Below are 21,139 nucleotides of genomic sequence, written 5' to 3'. Positions count from 1 at the left end.
TTGAGATTTAAGTATTATAAAATTAAATTTAATTAAATTTTTTTATAATTTAAATAAGTTGAAGAAATGTTTTTTTTTTTTCAACACAAGGTAGCGGTGCCACTTAATATATTTTAAAGTTGAAGAAATGTTAGAATATTTAAAATATAATGATATTCATTTCATGTGACTTAAAAATGGATTTCTTAATCTAAAAATTGAATTAAGATGATAGAATTATTAGATTTAATAGATTGTAGAAGACTTATAATAAAAATAACACTAATTATCTTAATAGATTGAAAAATATAATAAATAAAATTTATAAAACTAAATTTTTTATTAATGACGCAGGACATCCAACATTAACAAAGATAATTGGCAGTTTTCACCAAGGCATTCAGGTAACAAAGATAACATTTCCTTGGGAGTGTGTAGGGAAAATGAGGAATAGAGATGGGGAAAAAATAGAGGGGCTTCTTTTAGGGAATGAAATCGCCAGCTGAAAGTTGATGTTCTGTTTAGATATGAAATAAGGTTTAAAAAAGAGGGTGCAGAAAACAGAACAGAGGTATTCTTATCAACTGCAAAGCTTAAATTAGAAAATTCTTAATTTTAATTTTGGATTTATTTCATTGTGCGTGTTTAGTTATGAGTTTCAGAAAACTGCATATAGTGGGAAGAGTGCTTTGATTTGAACTAAGAAGAGATCTGTGTAGAACTTTATTAATTTTCAATTAAAACATAGTTTGTTTTATCTAGGATTTTGTGTGTTTAGTTGTAAACTACGACAATTTAATAAAACACTCTTAATTTGATTTGCATTAGTTGGTAGATGAGCGGGTTGAAACAGTGTTGAAAGAATCCTATGACGTGTAATTGTTCACGAGTGAAGAGAGAAGAAGACCCACAACAACAGAGGGTGAATTAACATGTCCTAAGAGAATGTGGTCATAGAAGGTGAATTATAATGAAGAAGAACAAACTATTCAAGTAGGCAATGAAGTAAACCATACATGGTAAGAGCAATTCACTAGAGACATAACAATAATTAGTTACAGATCTCGATTTGATCCCCTACACTATAAAGGAGGTTGGAATGTAGACGAGTCCCTAGATTGGATCTCTTAAATGTAGAAGTATTTTGAGTATGACAATACTAAAGAATATCAAAAAGTTAGATATACACTGACAAAAATGAGAGGTCATGCATTTCTGTGGTTAGATCATTTGCAGATCTATAGAAAACAGATGGGAAAGGAGAAAATTAAAAAACTTTAGAATTTGAATCAAAAATTCTATTGGTTAAGTATAAGAGTTGGTCATGTAGAAGACGGAAATAAAATAGCATCAGTTTAGGATGAAATGAGTTTAATAAATATATATAATGTAAAAGAAGCATAAAGCATATTAGTATGCTTTAAAGGTAAAAGAAAGATTGAGTAGAAGGAAAGATTAAAAAAAAAGAATCACTAATAACTGGAGACGAGGTAAGAATATCAGAGGTAGAGGATAGTCCAGCAATAGTAGAGGTTATCAGAGGAATCAAGTACATATAATGTATGTAACAAAACAGTGGGAGAGGGGATTATTCTCATGGTAGAGGGTCTTTTGGTCAAGGTAGAGCAAGAGGATTTGTGTAGAAACCCGACATTGGCTGTTTTAAATGGCTTCAAATACAAGAAGGGGTAGCATTAACTTAGAAGAAGCCAATGAAGAAAGTATAAATCAGAAAAAGTTTTGAGAAGACACTAGAGACATGGGGAAGTATCATTCACCTAGAACAAGTCAATTAAGAAAGTGTTAATCAGGAGATGAGTGGACAAGACACTGGGGACGAAGAATCTTATTTTGCTATGATGAGTTTATAGAGAAAACGAATTGAGAACTAGTTCAAAGGAGAAATTTATTTAGAAAAATGTGTAAAATGAATGGGGAATGTTATAGAGGTATCATCGACAATAGTAGAACTAATAATATTATGTTTAAAGAAATGGTAGATAATTTAATATTTTAGAGATACAAGCACCCTAGTCGGTGCTTAGTCTATATTAAGTTTCTTTGTTGCAAAAGAAGTGCCCTCTTTTAATACATGAGCACAGTTTGATAAGTTTTCAAGTTGGAAATTATAAAGATGAGATTATGTGTGATGTGATGGCAATGTATGTTATAGACATTTAAAATTGGATAATGTTTGTGGTGTCATACTTTAACATGTACATACTTTCTATTATTAGTTTAACACTTACTGACACTTCCTCTATGTTACACATTTGATCTTTATCATTGTTCACATTGTGTCATTCCTTCGCATTCTTTTCCTATTCGATCCCATTTTCTCAAATTTGAATTAGGTCTTGTTGACAGTTGGAAACCAATAACACTGAGAGGGGGGGTGAATTAGTGTTATACTGGAATAGAAGAATTTGAACTTAACAAAACATTCATACACCAACTAGTATATCAGTATAAACAGTATTGAAAGAAGTAATGCAACCAAAGCCAAACACATAAATGAGAAAGATAACGCAGATTTATGTGTGAAAAACCTCAAAGAGGAAAAATCATGGTGTGATTTGTGACGCACAATATCAATTCACTGACCATATGAAGAGATATTACAATATATGATGGGGCTAGACCACATTTCTCATCACAATAGGACCCTCACTGACTACAGAACAATCCAGACAGCAATCTGGAGAAGTGTTGAATTGCAAGAAACAACATCTCCTATGCCAGAATACAGTTCCAGTTTAAGCTTTATCTATTTCGGTAAAACCCTAAACCTCATTACCAGAATAACCCTTACAATGAAGTCCTCACATACATAGTCTCTCTAATATATTTTGCATTACATTACATCCACATATTCATCCTATCATCATCCATATTACGAAATGATCTAATCAATCTCCCTTATATAGCTTATACAATTTTTATGCCTTATGTCGGCTTACAAAGATATATACAATAGCATATTACATGTCGATCAGATAACAAAAATGAATAAGCATTAAAACTATTTGCCAATGCCGGATCCAAGATATGCTAGCCTTCAATACCGATGATCTTTGCTATACCATGTCGGCCTATATTGTCAGTTACTAAAGAAATCTTCTATCCTGCCGATGTCGGTGCCGGTGCCAGTGCCAAGTTTGTGAAGTGCCTGTCGGTACATCATATGAAGTCGAAACCCAAAATCATATTGCCATCGATGACAACATAATGAAACCAACCAATAGAGTGTCAATTGCCAACACGTGACATCAATCTCAATTTTTCGTTTCTTGATCATGATTAACTCTTAATTTAATTGGACATCATTTTAACCCTAAGCCATGTCAAGATAGTTGTTTTCAATCATTTTCAATATCAATCTTGGGTGTGTGCTCCAAGATGGTGTGCAAAAAAGTGGACACACCCCCAAAAACATGAAAAAACACAAAACGCGCACGAGGTATTTCAAATTAAAAAAAACCCATATATGCATTTAGGCTTGTTTTGCCAAGCCTATGCGAAGCTAAACCGTGTATGGGGTTTAAAGTATACTAACTACGTACGTAGTTTAGAAACTAAAACCCCATACACAGTTTTAGTTTGTAAACCACATATGCTTTTGTTTGTCAATAAAACTTAAATTAGTAATATGGACATGTATGCAATTCATTTAGCATTCTATTAGGTTTTTCAGCAGGGTTAAAACATAAAATATAAAATTTCAGTATAAGTGGCATTTCTCTTTCTCTTTTATCTTTCTTATATATTGTCGGGATGTTTGAGAGTGGTTCCATATCTCTAAGAGTTATAATGTAGATTCTAGTTTTTTGAGTATTCTTATAAATTTCAAACTTAGGTAAATTTCAGTAATCAACATGCTCGTATCAACGTTATCTCTATCCTCTCTTGCCTACATTCTCCTTCTCTCTTCCTTAACCCTTACCTTTTTGTCTCGTAGGCCTCTCCCTCTCTACTTTTTGTTAGGCCCAATATAGAAAGCTAATGTACTGAGAGGGGAGGGGTGAATCAGTACTCCTAAACTTTTCTTGAATAATAACTTTACTGTTATGCATAAACCGAATAGTGTAGTAACATAATATAAAGCTAAAACAAATAGATAACAATCATACACGATTCACTCCATAACACATATATTTTGGTTACATAGAAACTCTTGGTTAGAGAGAAAAACTACGGTGGGGATGGTACCCACAACTTCACTACTGCAATAATAAAGAGTGCTCGGTTAGAGCTACATGTTTAGCTATTTCTCATAGCTTACCATGTTAGGAGTAACAAGATCTATTAGATCTACCTTGCTAAAAGATTTCACAACACTTCATCTAAATGCTGCACCTGGTTAGAGGATTTACAATTTATAGACTTGATTAGAGTCTTTTACCCTATTAAAGGTTTCTCTTACAACTTCAAAATATTACAATAAAATCATTACAAATATCTGTAACTTTACATCTAGAATGTTATAGCAGATTCTATGTGCCCAGAATAAGTAACCTTGCTTATAGCATACCTTTGTAATCCATATAGTAACTCGGTAAACCCTTCTATTTACTCTGTTCTTTGACTGTTCTCTGAAAACCTTCTTGGTGACCTCTATGGCTCTGTAACAGTCTTCTTACACTCATGCACACACACACTTTTTAATTCTTAACTCATGTTGTATAAATAGATCTCTTATGACGGTGATCCATTCATTGCTTCGATCTTACAAATATGATTTATCGAATGAATAACCATGCAAATTATTTCATTGGTTAGATGACCTCAAAATCATACACAATCTTTAAGTGCAATTTCCAATGTGATAACGGTTAGATGTGCCTCGATCTTGTAACACATTTTCATATGTATGTCCAGGTTCAATGAATCTAGTAACATGTTTCACTCGGTGTATATCAACTCAGTGTGTCATCTTTGTTGTTCGGTAGACATGAAATGATACTCGGTAGACAACTCAGTGTATACTATGTTTTGAGACTACTTTCTTCAATAACTGACTAGACTGTGCATACCGACTGAATATCTCAGTAGAGATAACCGACTAGAGTATATAGAATAACTTTGACATGAAACTAATGGAAACTTCATAAGTAGTAACACTTTCTTCCCTCTCTTAGGTATCTCTCCATCTCTTTCTCATCTCCTTCACCCTCTTTCTCTCTTTCGTCTATCTCTCTCTTTCTCTCCCTCTCTCAAATATCTCTATCTCTCACTCTCTCCCGCTCTCTTCGGTGTCTCCCTCCCATTCTCTCCCTCTCCCTCCCCCTCCCTTTCTCTTCCTCTATCAAGTATTTTGTTCCCTCTAACTCTCTCCCTCTCGCTTCATTTCTCTTTCTCTCAAGTCTCTCTCTCCTCTCTATCAAGTCTCTGGCTATCAACCTCTCTCTCTCTCTCTGTCTCTCTCCCCCATTATCTCTCTCTCTCTCTCTCTCTCTCTCTCTCTCTCTCTCTCTCTCTCTCTCATTTTTTATCTTTGAAGTCTCTCACTCTCATTCTTTATCTCTCTATCTCTCTCCCCTTATTTCAGGTGTATTTTCTCTCTCTTTCATTCTCTCCCTCTAACCTCCCCCTCCCTCTCTCCCTTTCTTATTACCTCTCTTTCTCACTCTCTCTCTCTCTTCCTCTCTTTGCACCTCTCTCTCTAGTCTCTTATACTCTCCTTCCATCCCTTCCTCTCACTCATTCTCTCTCTCTCTCTCTCTCTCTCTCTCTCTCTCTCCATCTTTCAAGTGTCTCTCTCTCTGAGTCCCCTTCTCTATGCCACCCTCTATTTCTCTCTCCCCCTATCTCCCCCGTTCTTTCTCCATCTTTCTCTCCCCCTCTCTTTCCATGTATGACCTGTGCATGCCACTTTTAAATGAATTATTGAGCAATCTAAAGAAGATAAAGGAAGACAAAAGCATACTTTAAAATATGGTACACTCTTTATCTGCCTAGCACAATACTTCTTGAAAGAGATACCCAACATAAATGGCAAGGTTGAATGGGCCTATGATACACCAGCGGCTATGCAAATCAAGGAAGGTCTGTGGGGAATTGGTTATGGTACTATGAGAATATCTTCCCTCTTGGGATACTTCCAAACCTTAATGAATAATATTGAAAGGATTCCTAATGAGGTGGTTGAGAAGTATGAGCAAACCATTTTCTTTATGGTGGATAAGGATCAATACTTGATGGAAGCAATTGAGGCTTAAATTGTCTAGATCATGTCCATGGGGTATGAAGTTGACTCTGCTATGCTTGAAGATTATGCAAAACATCTTCTGAGTCAACCGGTGGATCCCAAGGAAGGGAGATTTGGGATATTTAAAAGAAAAGGACCTTATTTTGCACTAGTAATTTACTACTCTTGCCTGAAAGAGAAAGGTAATACAGATGGTAGAAGAAGTAGTTGCTTAGATGAGATTCACCAAGGAGGAGGTGAAGAAGGCTAGATAGAAATATTCTCAAAAGGAGGCAACTAATTATATTCCTGCTTCGATGGCACAACATGCAAAGCCTACCCCATCTAGAAAAGGTGTGCTGAAACAAAAAGAATAACCTAAAAGAACTTATGTTGTTGATCTTTGATGGACTCAAAAATGGAATGTAAGGAAGAGGCAGGAACAGAAAAGAAAAGAGGTGATTTTGTCAAATATGTGAGAAATCCCCAATCTAGTGAAGCTTAGCCCACCAAAAAGATCAAGTCAAATTTTGCTCCCTTCGGAAGACCCCAAAGAAGTAGACAGGTCAAAAGACAATTGGAAAAGGACCTTGAATCTGGAAATATTAAAGGTAAGTATAAAATAATTCCTCCACTATCAACAGACCAGTTTTATAGATGAGATATCATTGGATGGAAATTTGAAGAATCTTCATGCAAGTTTTGACAGTTTTGAAGATGGGGATCAAACAAAGGCAGAGGAATTCATTGTATTGTATTTACATAATTTTAGTAAGACATTGATTGACTTAGAGAAGTCTACAACAAAAGACCTATATAGTATTATAGATGCTAGAAGGATGAATGTAAGTAAAATGGATAGAGAGATGAATGAGAGAGAGCTTGTTAATAAATATACATGTATAACTCACTATGAAGTTAACAAACTGATTGAATAAGCCAATAAAAAAGAATTTATAAGTAAAAATAGAATAAATAGGATAATGATTGGTAATGTTGAGGAGTTGAGAAAAGAGAGAATAAATATGGAAGACAGTCATTAAGAATGACCCTCTGTATAAAGATGCCTTTATATCATCTTAGCCAAATGACAAACAAGGTGATTCGAGAAGTCGGAAGGTTGGATCTTAGATTGAGGATCAACAAAAAGGCCAAGGTAACACCACAGTTGATGTTGAGACCGGTGACAATTCTTCAGTGACTGACAGCACTGCAATCCCTAATTTTCAATAGAAGGATGTTGAGTTAGGGGAAGCTGAGATAGCTAAGGTGGACAGAGACAAAGGCATAGCTGATCCAGAAATTGCCACTCCTCCGATAATAGGGATTTCACCCCAAATCAATCTTGATGGGTTAGTTGATCTTGGCAAGTTATCTCTTATAGTGAAGTTTATGCTTTCTACTATAGTCCAAGCTCAAGCCAGCCAAGACTAGGTGAAATATGAAATTGAAGATAAAAAGTTAATTATGATATCCATTGATGTTTTGCAGAAGGTGGCTACAAATGTACAACTAGATTGAAATAACAACCCCTTCGTTAAATTGATTCAATTGATTAACAATGTAAACAACAATTTTGACTCTTTGGAGAAAATGGCTACACATAATGTTTTGGATAGATTTAAGGAAGTGGGAAAACATGCATTCTTGAAAATGATTGAAGATGACAGGGTGACATTGAATAAGAGAATGTAGATCATTTCAAACACATTGTCAAAAGCCGGTAAACTATATAAATCTTGTCTCTTTTTGCCTAAACTCACCTTTGATATTGATAAAGAAATAAATGACTGCCAAGACAAGATCACAAGTATCTCACAGTAATTTGATCTTAACGTATCACTAACCAACAGAATTGAAGGACAAATTATAGGTTTGAATGATTAGATCTCTAGTTTCCAAACTGATAAGGAGAAATTTTTGAGGAAATTAGGTGAACTTCAGAACCTGATTGTTGTCTAGATAGATACCATGCTGAGCTATAAGGCATATTGTATGAAGGAAATGGCCCAACCTGTACCATCAAACTTGAGAGAGTTAGAAATTCATACCAATGTATTCAAAGAATTTATTACATTTTTGGATAACCTGAAGAGTGGGTGGGATACCCACTTGGGATTTTTGAAGACTACCTATGCAGACCTATTAAACTATTTGTTAAGTATATATCATTACTAAATCAGTTTTGTGTAGCACCCCATCTTTGGCATTGCTATCAAAGGGGGAGAGATAAAGTGAACAATGTACAGACTAATTGTGTATAAAATGTATAGTTCAGTGTAGTGTAGATTCTTGCATTGTTGATCTAAGGGGGAGCCTTATAATTATTTTATTCTTTCCTTTGGTGTACAGGTTTCAAAAGTTTCAACACTTAGCCATTTTTCACAAGTGTTGTCATCAATGCCAAAGGGGGAGATTGTTGGCAATTGACATTCATCCAGTGACTTCAGGTGACATTTGGTAGTTGCATATTCATTTAGGGTTGTCATTGATGGAAAATATCTGCAACTCTTCATGGTAATTCGATCTGCAAGTTGTGATTCATCATATCTAGAATTTGGTGTTAACCGGTAGCCATTTAACTGGTAAAATAGGGCAAAATAGGGTATTTTGATAACGTGTTGGTCAGGAATGATTTTTGATGATTGTGGTATTTTTGTTGATTTATTTTGTGATCTCAGTGATTGGGAAGATCTGTAGGAAGCATGTGGATATAATATTTTGTTTTGGTGCTATTTTTTGTTCGAGATTGAAGTCGATTTTGAGCTGCACATTACATCTCTTGAAGCCAACTTGAAGGAGATTACTTTTGTGTTATGATCAGATATAGATATGTGGTCATCCATTTTGGTGTGATTGAGACAATTCATACGTGCATTTTTATTTTAGACCAATAGGTAGGTTTGTGACATAGAAACAGGGTATTCAGTAAAGCACAGATAGTCAGTGATTTTGAACTTAACCGGAACTTGTTTTGCATAGTCAGATGTTGTTTAAGAGTTCATTTCATTGTAATTTATTATTGTAATCAAATTGTAAATCCGTGAGACTTCCTTGAGGGTTGTAGCCATTCGGGCAACTTTATTTGAGTAGTGAGCTCTAGGCAGTGAGACTGAATGCAATTGCATTCCCCATTTATGTAATATTTATTTACTCCTAGCCATAGTATATGAATATTGTGGGTTCTAGCCCCACCATGGTTTTTCCCTTTCCTTTTTTCCACGTAAAAATCCTGGTGTTGTGGATCTATATATTTATTGTTGCATGTTTATGGTCTTATCTGTTATAGATTGTTAACTAGTGCATAAAGAATAAGTTTATGGTTTTAACTTCGGGTAGATCACTAATTCACCCCCCCTCTCAGTGATCTTTGATTCTAACACATAACACAAATATTTTTTTGTGTAAACCTAGTTAAGGGAAAAACTACGGTGGGGATGAACGCACAATATAAATATACTTTGCAAAAGTATATAAATATTACAAAGGAGACTGCACTTTCATTTAGGCACACTGCCTAGAGCTCACTGCTCAAACAAAGGAGGCTCACTGTTTATAAATCTATTACAATATATTACTAATGTATGTGAATTAAAAGTATCATCTACAAATACTTGATATTAGTTCCAATTAAGAACAATAACCAAACTTTCCACACTTATCTCACTGTACTTTGTTCTACTATCCTGTCATGAATCCTGAGCATATATCTCAGACTTGTACATGTGAAAGTGCACACATTTGATCACACAAACTTTTCACATATCCACTGATAATTAAAATTATCATATCAATTAGCCTTATATATTTGCAACACACAATCATGTCAACTATATGTCAGCTTAAGAACATTTATCATATTCACCAAATGTGTATGAACTGTCGGTTGAATTCAAACTCCAATACTTATGTGGACCAAAAAAATATTCACATGCTTCCCACATGTCAGCTAAACATCCTTTAACACAAAAAAAATAATCAAGACTTCTCCATTAATTCCATACAACAATCAATCACACTTGCCAGCCATAAGTTGTACTGTTCAACCCAAAAACTGATATATTGGATCTTATAATTTGCACATAAATTATCACGGGAGGCTAAAATCATGGAATAAGATACTTCAAACATTGATCAAGCTTCCCTTAGCTTTGCAACACAAAATATCCAACTGGAATGAAGTATTGACAAAAATTCTCAACTCTGGCAGATGCCCTTTTGTAACTTTACCGAACTTGATCAAATTTACACTCAGACTTCCGATATACAAAAATTATGATCTGCGGATAAAATTACTAACTTGAGTTGCCACCAATGACAACTTCTGATGACCTGTGTAGTGTCTCTTGCCAACAATAAGGTGATCATACACTTGTCATGGAACAAAAATATCCAAGTGTAAATGTAATATTCATGAACAAGGTAAGCATTATTCCATAATTATTTCTAGGTAACGGGTAAGTGCACCAAGATAGTGAACAAAAATGTGTTTATTAACAAAAAATTCCTAAAATGGACAAAATGTGTATGTGTTAAGGCTCAAAAAATCTAAACCAACCCATGTACATGTTCTTTTAATTAAAAACACAATACGTGTTACCTAAAATAAAAATGTGTATTTATTTTTTATGAGAAAAAAAATTACACGTATTATAACACGCATATGTTATGGTTAGAAATAAAAACACTTACACATTTTTCTTACATTAAGCTAGAAATGAAACATGGGCTTGGATGCTAGTTCCTTCGGCCTTCCAAAAATAGTGGCTTTGAATGAAGATTCTACTTTAGGAAGGGAATAACCAAACTCACTCAATTCAAAGGCTGATAGCTTGCCAATCACCATGTCTATAGTAACATCAGTCACGGTCCGGATCTCCTCAACAACAATAATTTTATGTTTGTAGGATGTAGGTAAGGATCTCAACACTTTAGCAACAAACTCAGGTTCTTCCAACTTTCTATCAACACATAATATTGCCCATAGGTTCATTCACCTTTTGCATAATAGAAGTAATGTTCTCATTTCATTTATCATTAACATCTCATAATTTCCCTTTAGGCTCTGCATCTTAGCAATCTGCATATAACTATCCCCTTCATACATGATTTCCAACTTCTTCCAGTCTCAAGAGCATTCTAAAATTCCATAATATATGTCACTTCAGAATCTATCAAGGCACTCAACAATGCTTCCTTAGCCCTAATATTCCAATCAACTTCCGTTATCTTATACAGAGTTGAAGGTCCATTTGCAGAAACAATATACTTTTTCTTTGTAATAGTCTAGTAAGATTTGCCAAAGAATCTTTGATGACACTCCTATTAGAATAACCAGTGGACAACTATGTGGGGGGGGTGAATGAGTTATCGATAGATTATATTAATCAAACCACTTTATAACCTTTAACCAGAGCACATAAACAATGAAAATTGGAATAGCAGAAACAGATACATGTAAGCAACAAAACTTAAGTATGAAACAAAGAAACAACACAATGCAACCATACCACATAACACCATGATTTGTACATGGAAATCCTGATAAAGAAACAAACCATGGTGGAAATCCTACCCACAATTAGATAATACTTTAGTAGAAAGTATGTGATACCATAAAGGGCCTGCACATGCAGGAAGGCACATTGCCTAGAGCATACTACTCATTAAAAATGAGTCTCACTAACTACAAAGAGGTTATAACCACCTCAATATAATTTTACAACAACTCGGAAAACTGAACTACCAATTATAGCATCTATCATGCTTGATTATAGTCCAGGTTAAGCTCAATACCAGAGTTCTTTGACCTATTACATAAACCCAATCTGATTACCTATGATCGACCAAATCTCATTCACATATGATCTTTCCCTTATTCGCACATTTTATTGCATGACCATGATCTACAATGAGATCTTACATCAATTTATACAAACCCTAAGGCCTAAACAAATTAGCTCAGCCACCTAAAAGATATTATAATAAGATCATTACATACATCCACATTACAATGATATACGCTGTTAGCATTAGACCAAAACAACATTAACCAATCCATAAATCATCCCAGTAATGTGTAGGGAACACTTAATAGCATGCTACATGATATTGATCCATAAGGTGGATAGATACCAGACCTAATTTGGGTCTAACATACCAAATCATTGTCTGCAATCAGTTGATTCATGAACAAAGATGACCTTCTGCATTTTGAGTTCCATCTAGGAGCTGCACCAACAAGACTTATACATTTTGTCAAAGATTCTCAGTAAAAGTTCTGCCTGTAAAACCCTAAACCCTTACCAGTATAGGCTTACTAGAATATATGATAGAATCTGATCATCAAGTCAATACCAACTGACCAAAACATACTCTATAAATATGCAACACATCAAACCAAACATATTCCATTGATCCAAACATGTCGCTAGTGTCCAACTGATAGTCCCTTTTGTTGATAACACTAGTTCTTCTACCGCTAATGAAAATCTATTTGTTGGTAACCAATCATAATAGCTAGTATTGACATCAATGACAAAACATCAATGAAACACATAATCAATTCCTTCATATTGCCAACAATCTCCCCATTTGGCATTGATGGCAACACTAGATGTGAATAAGAAAACATCTAAGTGTCAATAAATACCAAAATTTTCTCATAGAAGATATAGTAATGAAAAACTGAAAGATCCCAGCAACTCCCCTCAAGCAGTGCAATCCAATCGGAAATTGATTTGAATCTCTCCCCTATATGACATATTATGACATTATTTTTCACATCATATATCTCTCCCCCTTTGACATCAATGCCAAAGATATGACATAAATATCAAAGTCCTATGAATCTCAAGCCTAACTACTCCCCCTGAGTAGTAGAACCACTACATAAATCTAGAGCAATGATAAAGATGATGATGCATATCGGACTAACACTTTGCTCCATCAATTAAGTTTCTTCTAGAGGGGTAGATACCTCTAACCTATCTCTCAAATGTTTAAATCATTCCTTAGACAATAGTTTAGTGAATATATCTGCAATCTGCTCTTTAGTGTTCACATAAACCAATTTGACTTCCTTTTCTTCCACATTTTCCTTCAAAAAGTTATATTTTACTGATATGTGCTTAGTCTTAGAGTGAAATGCTAGATTCTTAGACATGTCAATAGGTGTAGAGTTATCACAATAGATAACTACTGGTTCATTGCAATTTACCTTGATATCCTTCAACATTTTCTTCATACATAAGACTTGTGTGCAATTACTTGTTGCTGCAACATATTCAGTTTTTGCAGTAGATAAAGAAATGCATGATTCTTTTTTGTTGATACATGAAACCAATTTCTTTCCAAGAAAGAAAGCTCCACCAGAAGTCCTCTTCTTGTCATCAGTATCTCCTGCCCAATCTGCATCTGTATATGCACATAAAGTGAAGTTATCATCTCTAGAGTACCATAAGCCATATTTTGTTGTTCCTTGCAAATACTGGAATATCCTCTATAATGCACATTCATGATTTTTTTTAGGATTAATTTGGTATCTTGAAATAATACTTACTACATTCATAATATCTGGTCTACTCTGAGTTAGATATAACAAGCCACCAATCATAGACTTATATCTTGTCAAATTTACTGGTGCAGATGTGTCTTTGATAGATAATTTGTCACTTGTCACCATAGGAGTACTTACCGGTTTGTAATTTTCCATACCAAACTTCTTCAACAATTCCCTTAGATACTTAGTTTCAAAAATAAAAATTTCTTTGTTAGTCTGAGTAATCTGCAAACCTAAGAAAAATCTCATTTCACCAATCATAGACATTTCAAATTCATCTTTCATATTATTAGAGAATTCCATGCACAATTTATCTTCACCTCCAAAAATGATATCATCAACAAATACTTCAATAATTAGAATATAATCATCAGTGATCTTGTAATATAAATTGTTGTCAGCACTACCTTTTGTAAAACCAATCTTCAAAAGATATTTATCCAACCCTACATACCAAGCTCTAGGAGCTTGTTTCAATCCATATAATGCTTTTCTTAACCTTCAAACCATATCTTTATCATCTGTCAGTGATAATCCATTTGGTTATTCAATGTATACTTCTTCCTCAAGTTCACCATTCAAAAATGCACATTTAACATCCATTTGATAGACTTTAAAGTTTTTGTATGTTGCATAGGCAAGAAATAGTCTAACAACTTCAATTCTAGCTACTGGTGCAAATGTCTCACCATAATCAATTCCTTTCATTTGAGAATATCCTTTACAAACTAGTCAAGCCTTGTTTCTTACAACTTGACAATCCTCATTTAGTTCTAATAACATTCTTATTTTTAGGTCAGGGAACTAAAGTCCCAGTCTTATTCTTCTCTATCTAATCTAATTCATCTTCCATATCCTTTAACCAATATTTATCTTTACAAGATTCAATAATTGATGCCAGTTCAATTTGATAAATAAGACATACCTCTTCATTTGTCAGTCTTATTCTTGTCATAACTCCCCTGTTCCTGTCCTGAATGATTTGATCTTTAGAATGATTTAATCTTACATACCTTGGTGTCTTTTTAAATTTAAGTTCTTTGTTCTAATCATTAATCATAGTTGAATTTTCTGATTGTATCGGTGTAACTGTCTCAATGTCTTGTACCAGTTGAGGCATTACTAGATCAGTTACGATCATTTCCACTATCGGTTCTCTTTCATATGATATAGATTGATATATGTATTGATCATCCACTTTCACATTTTTGCTCTCCATAATTTTCTGCAATATTTTGTTATAATATCTATATGCTTTGCTCTGAACTGAATATCCAAGAAATATCCCTTCATCACATATAGGATCAAACTGTACAATTGAATCATCCCTTTTGATATAACATTTACTTCCAAAAAAGCTACAATATTTAAGGGTAGGTGTATGTCCAAACCATAATTCATAAGGAGTCTTACCGGTTTCACCTTTGATATGAACTCTGTTGAATGTGTAGACTGTTGTACGCACTGCTTCTCTCTAATAGATGTGAGGCAATTTGGCTTCGATAATCATGGTTCTTGCTGAATCCAAAATGGTTCTATTCTTCCTTTCCACTACTCCATTCTATTGAGGAGTTCATGGTGCAGATAATTGTCTCCTAATTCTATTTATCTCATAATAACTGTTAAATTCATGAGATGTGAACTCACTACCTTGGTCTGATCTCCCACATTTGATTTTCAATCCAATTTTTGTTTCCACCATTGCTTTAAAGATCTTGAATTTCTCAAAATATTCAGACTTCTCCCATAGAAAAGTCACCCACATCATTCTAAAATAATCATCAGTTATTATCATGAAGTACCTATCACCTTGAAAGCATTTGGTCCTTGCTGGACCACATAAGTAAGTGTGAATTAAATCAAGAATATCATTAGATTTATCATGTATGCTCTTAAAAGAAGTTCGAACTTGCTTTCCTAATTGACATTCATTACATATAGGACTATGAGGCTTTATAATATTAGGTATATCTCTAACTACCTTTGTTGAATTGATCTTAACAATACAATCAAAATTAACATGACACAACCTCTTATGACATAACCAACTCTCATCAATATGAGTAATCAAACAAGTCTTATCACTGTTGTTCAAGTGAAAGATATTACATCTAGTCTGAGTACCGGTTGCAATCTCCAAGAGAGTTTTTTTAATGATTTTGCAGTTTCTATCTTTGAACTGAAGTTGGAATCCCTTATCCAACAATTGACCAACACTTAAAACATTATGCTTTAAACTATCTACATAATAAACATTATAAATATTATGCTTACCATCCAGAGAAATAATACCTCTACCTTTGATCATACATGCTTTGTCATCCCCAAATCTGACTTGACCACCATTGTATTCTTGCAGGGATAAAATTTTTCTTTTATCTCCAGTAATATGATGTGAGAATCCAATATCAATTACCCATTCATCCTTGTCTTCAACTTTTTCTACCAGGGCCTTTTCTTCATTCTTGATAACCGGTTTTTGTTCATCTTTCTTTATAGCATAGAACACCCATTCCTTTCTACCGCTAGATCCACTAGCAGAGTCTCTTGCTGGTTCTTCCTTTGAATCATCACTTACTCCTTCCTCATCCACTATGTAGCATAGTTTGTTTTTCTTGAATCTAAATTTGTTCTGATTAGGCTTAAATAATTTCTTAACTCTTTCTTCAAATCCTGTATTTCTTTCGGGACATCTAGATGCAAAATGACCAATCTTATTACATGCAAAATATTTAAAAGGTTTTTTTCCTTCATACTTACTTCCTTCTGATCCTTTAGGTACTTTTCTAGCAAAAAAGGCTTGAAGTTGCTCAAAATCTTCATCCTCTTTCCTCATATCTTTCAATTATTTTCCATATAGGACTTTCCAATCACTTTTGCCCATAGATGATGATGCATGAAAAGAGGGTTCAAAATTTGCAACTCAAGAGGGTCCAAGTTCTTCAAGCTCAACAATGATAATTTCCTAATCAAATTGTCTCTATTAACTAAAGTGTTTTCCATTTTTCTCAATTCATTAATTGCAATACCCTTCATCTTGTAAGCCGATGGTAGGACTCTCAAAACTTTAGAAACTATTTCATCTTCACTCAGAGACCATCCACAACATTGAAGTCCCATGACAATCTCATTTACTCTTTCGATAAATGTAGCAATTCTTTCATTATCTTCCATCTTCAACTTCTCATATCTTACCTAGTAACCATCAAGTTTAGCAATTTTGATAGCAGGGTCACCTTCATTTAGATATTTTAATTTATTTCACATAACCTTTAGAGATGATTTATTAGTCAATCCCATGATTTGTTGATTAGTGAGAGCACACAAGAGGGATTCTCTAGCTCTGCAATCATTTTCAATATTTTTGTCCAAGTCATCTGGAGAAGGATTGCCAGATGCCTGATTGTAATCATTTTCAATAAGTGATATCCCAAATATCCTTTCCAATCTAAGATGAGTCTCCATTTAGATTTTTCATATCCCATAGTTTATTGCATCAAGCTTAGAGATTTCTCTCTTGAAAATAATTGTCGATGGATTTGAATTATTAGCTGCCATAGGATCTACCTCAAGCGGTTAAGTTTCTACAAAAGAGGACCAAAGCTCCGATACCGATTGTTAGAATAATGGCAGACAACTGAAGGGGGGGGGGGGGTTGAATCAATTGCCAACATATTATATTAATCAAACCACTTTATGACCCTTAATCGGAGCACATAAACAATGAATACGGGAATAGAAGAAACAGATACTGGTACACAATAAAAATTATCTATGAAATAAAGAATAAACACAATGCAACTATACCACATAACACCATAATTTGTACATGGAAAAGGCCAGTAAAGGGAAAACCCATGGTGGGAAGCCTACCCATAGTCAAATAATACTTCTGCAGAAAGTATGTGATGCAATAAGGGGCTTACAAATACAAGAAGGCACACTACCTAGAGCGTAATGCTCATTATAAAGGAGTCTCACTGACTATAGAGAGGTTATAACCACCTCAATATAATTGTACAATAACTTAGAAGAATGAACTGCCAATAACAACATCTACCATGCCTGATTTTAATCCCTATTAAGCTCAATATCGGAGGTCTTTGACCTCTTACATAAACCCAATCCAATCACCTATGATCGACCAAATCTCCTTCGCATATGATCTTTTCATTATTCGCCCATTTAATTCCATGACCATGATCTACAATGAGATCTTACATCAATCTATACAAACCCTAAGGCCTAAGCCAATTAGGTCAGCCACCTAAAAGATATTACAATAAGATCATTACATACACCCACATTAAAATGATATACCATGTTAGCTTTAGACCAAAAGAACATTAAAAAATCCATAAATCATCCTAGTAATGTGTAGGCTGTTATCGCTGTTTTTAAAATTGGATTCTTTCCCCATATTTGGCTATGGTTTTTGAAAAAATTTGTATAAGATGTGGCCCCAAATGCTTCAGCTTTATTCTAAACCTAGAGGGTTTAAGGCTTTTCTAAGTTTTGCGCTTTATCTTTTGTTTTAAATCCCCTAGTTTCTATTCCGTCGTTACTTTATTTCACTTAAGTCATGGGTCGCGGGGTCGTAAGAAGTGTCCCCCCCTTGCTATTTACCTAGGCGGTCATGTTAATTATTTGAAAAATTTTCACCTTTTTATTATTTCCTTCTAAAGTGCCGGGCCCAGTAAACATTGATCACCTTGGGGAAGGATCCGACGGTTGGCGCTATTTCGCAAAGGCTAAGTGCTTGCCCTTTAAGGCTGCGAAATAGCGAGGATTAATATCAGCCGTCCATGTGTCATGCGGAGGAAGTGAAGGTTGCGGCTGTCAAGAAGGTGGGGGCCCCCCCCTCTACGTGGTCTTCTCTGGCGTATTAGAGGGCAGCACATGGCACAGGCTGCCACAGTTAGCATGTTGAGATCAAGGTTCAAAAGTGGGCCCCAAACATGAGTCAGCTCACAGGTGGAGGTGACCTGGCAGGGGTAGCTCTTACAATTCATTGAAACCCCGTGGCTCTCTCTGCCAAATAAAAAGTCGACAGGTCAGCTTCGAAGGTGACAAGGCGCCAGGTGTCTATGGCGTGTCAGTGGGCCCACCATCTCTGAGGGTTTCTAACAAGGTTTAAATGCTGCGCAACTTGAAAGATGATCCGACGGCTCGCGCTATTTTGTGAGACTAAAGTGCTCACCTTTTAAGGCTGCGAAATAGCGAGAATGAATATCAGCCGTCCATGTGTCACGACCGGGTAAGTGGAAGGCATAGCTGTCAGAGATAGCTGGAGTCCCGTGGCTTTCTTCTGGCGTATTATAAGGTAACACGTGGCACAGGCCGCCACCGTCAGCGTGACAAGGCGCCAGGTGTCCATGGCGTGTCCGTGGGCCCACCTCTTCTGAAAGCTCCTAACAGGGTTTAAATGCCGAGCAAGTTGAGATGAGATCTAACGGCTCGCGCTATTTCGCGAGAGTAAGATGCTCACCTTTTAAGGCTGCGAAATAGTGAAAGTTAACCTGGACCGTCCACGTGTCTTGATGACACGCGGTCTAAAAGGCAGCTATGGGTCCCTATAGTGTATGCTTGACAAATGAAAAGTCGACAGGTCAGCTTCGAAGGTGACAAGGAGCCAAGTGTCCATGGCGTGTCCATGGGCCCACCATTTCTGAGGTAGACCTGTCGAGACTGAAGTGGGGCCCTCATGGTTCTTCTTCCGGCAAGTGACAGAGCGACAAATCAGCACAGTGGATGACTAGATGCCAGATGTCACCGACGACACAGCGGGCCCACCATTCCTGAGGACTTTTTCGAAGGAGTAAAAGGTGACCAACTTGAAAGATGATCCAACGGTCTGCGCTATTTCGTAGGGGTAAGCTACTCACTTTTTAAGGCCGTGAAATAGCGAGAGTTAATGAGAGCCGTCCATGTGTCATGATGATGACATGGCAAAAAGAGAAAAACATGGGCCCGCCACAGTATAAAGGGCGACATTCAGCCAGTATCAAAATAGAATGTGAGGGGATTTTCTAAACCAATGATCAGATGCCGCGTGGTATTATGTAGCCAATAGAAGGATGGGACCCAGACTAAAGACAAAGCCGTCAAATGCAATTCACAGTGAGACACTTGCAGGAAGGTTGCGACCCGTTGGAGTTAAGATATGAATTCTCGTATGAATTCGATTTTGAAGGGACGGCCGAAGCATGCGGAATCAATATTACAGTTAAGGCCCAGAGTACAAGCATTTGATTTCCTAACAACCAAGTATAGAGACCTTTTAAAAGGATTTTTGTAGAGGAAGCAAACGTAGAGTTATCTTTTATAAAAACAGAGAAGGCGAATTGGTTGCAGAGCGAATTTCTTCGAGCAAGCATCAGGTTTTTTCTTATTTTGCAGCCATTCTTGTGTTGTAATAAGTGAAACTGTTCTCGTATAACAGAAGTAGTTTCAGAAGTAATATTTATCTGGTTGTATTGCAAATGGCTCCTAAAAGGGAATTTTCTGGTAAAGTTGATTATCTTGAAAGAAGTGTGTGTGATGACTTCTTAGAGCAGTTGACGCTGTCAACCAACTAGGCCTCTAAGGCCAAAGAATTAGTACCCAGGGCTCCCCGACTGAGAATTGGAGAAGGATTATATGATAAGGGTAATTGGTTAAGAGACCCACAGGTTGGGCTGTCTGGGTTGGGGTTATTTAAAATCGGTTTTGGAATGAGAAATTCTCCTGCTCCTCAAAATAGCATTTGGGAATTAGATGTTGGGAGATTGGTAGTCCCAGGGGTGTTCATGGATACAGATTTGTTAACCCAAATGGCATTGAATTATGATTCAGTTACCAGATGTATCCGGGATGTGAATGGAAAAACCCTCGTGGAGATAAATGCAGGAGAGCTGAGAAAAACGTTCGGGCTTAGTGAGTTTACCAATTTCTTGGAGCCTATAAACTTCACACAATTAGCTCAGGTATACAGGGCACAGAGGACTCATCTCAGCAATGGGCCTCTCAAAGAACTTTTTCTGAAAGTAGGGGGGTTAGCAGTTGTAGGGCCCAATACACAAGAGCCTTTTTCATTAAGTATGTTTACCTTAAGGGCAAAAGGGATGTACTAGGCACTTTGCCAAGTTCTAGGAGAGGATGCTGAATCTAATATGCCAAATCATTATCTGTTAATGATTGTTCAAATTCTGAATCCTTCTCTTGCTATTACATTTGATTATGCCTCCTATATTGCTGATGCTATCCATGGAGGATTGATGGGGATAAAGAATGGGAAGGTGGATAGGCCATTTGGGTGGTATTCACTATTGATGCACCTCTTCCTCTTCAAAGGTGGAGATTATTTTGCCAGTGGAATGGACCTGGTAAAAGAAAAGGAGGGAGAAAAGATGCCGGTACAATTATGGAGTACC

The sequence above is a fragment of the Cryptomeria japonica genome, chromosome 9 (assembly GCF_030272615.1).
Source record: "Cryptomeria japonica chromosome 9, Sugi_1.0, whole genome shotgun sequence".
In the NCBI taxonomy this organism is placed as follows: Eukaryota; Viridiplantae; Streptophyta; class Pinopsida; order Cupressales; family Cupressaceae; genus Cryptomeria; species Cryptomeria japonica.
The sequence above is the reverse complement of the archived record's forward strand: the minus strand, read 5'-3'. Positions refer to the sequence as shown.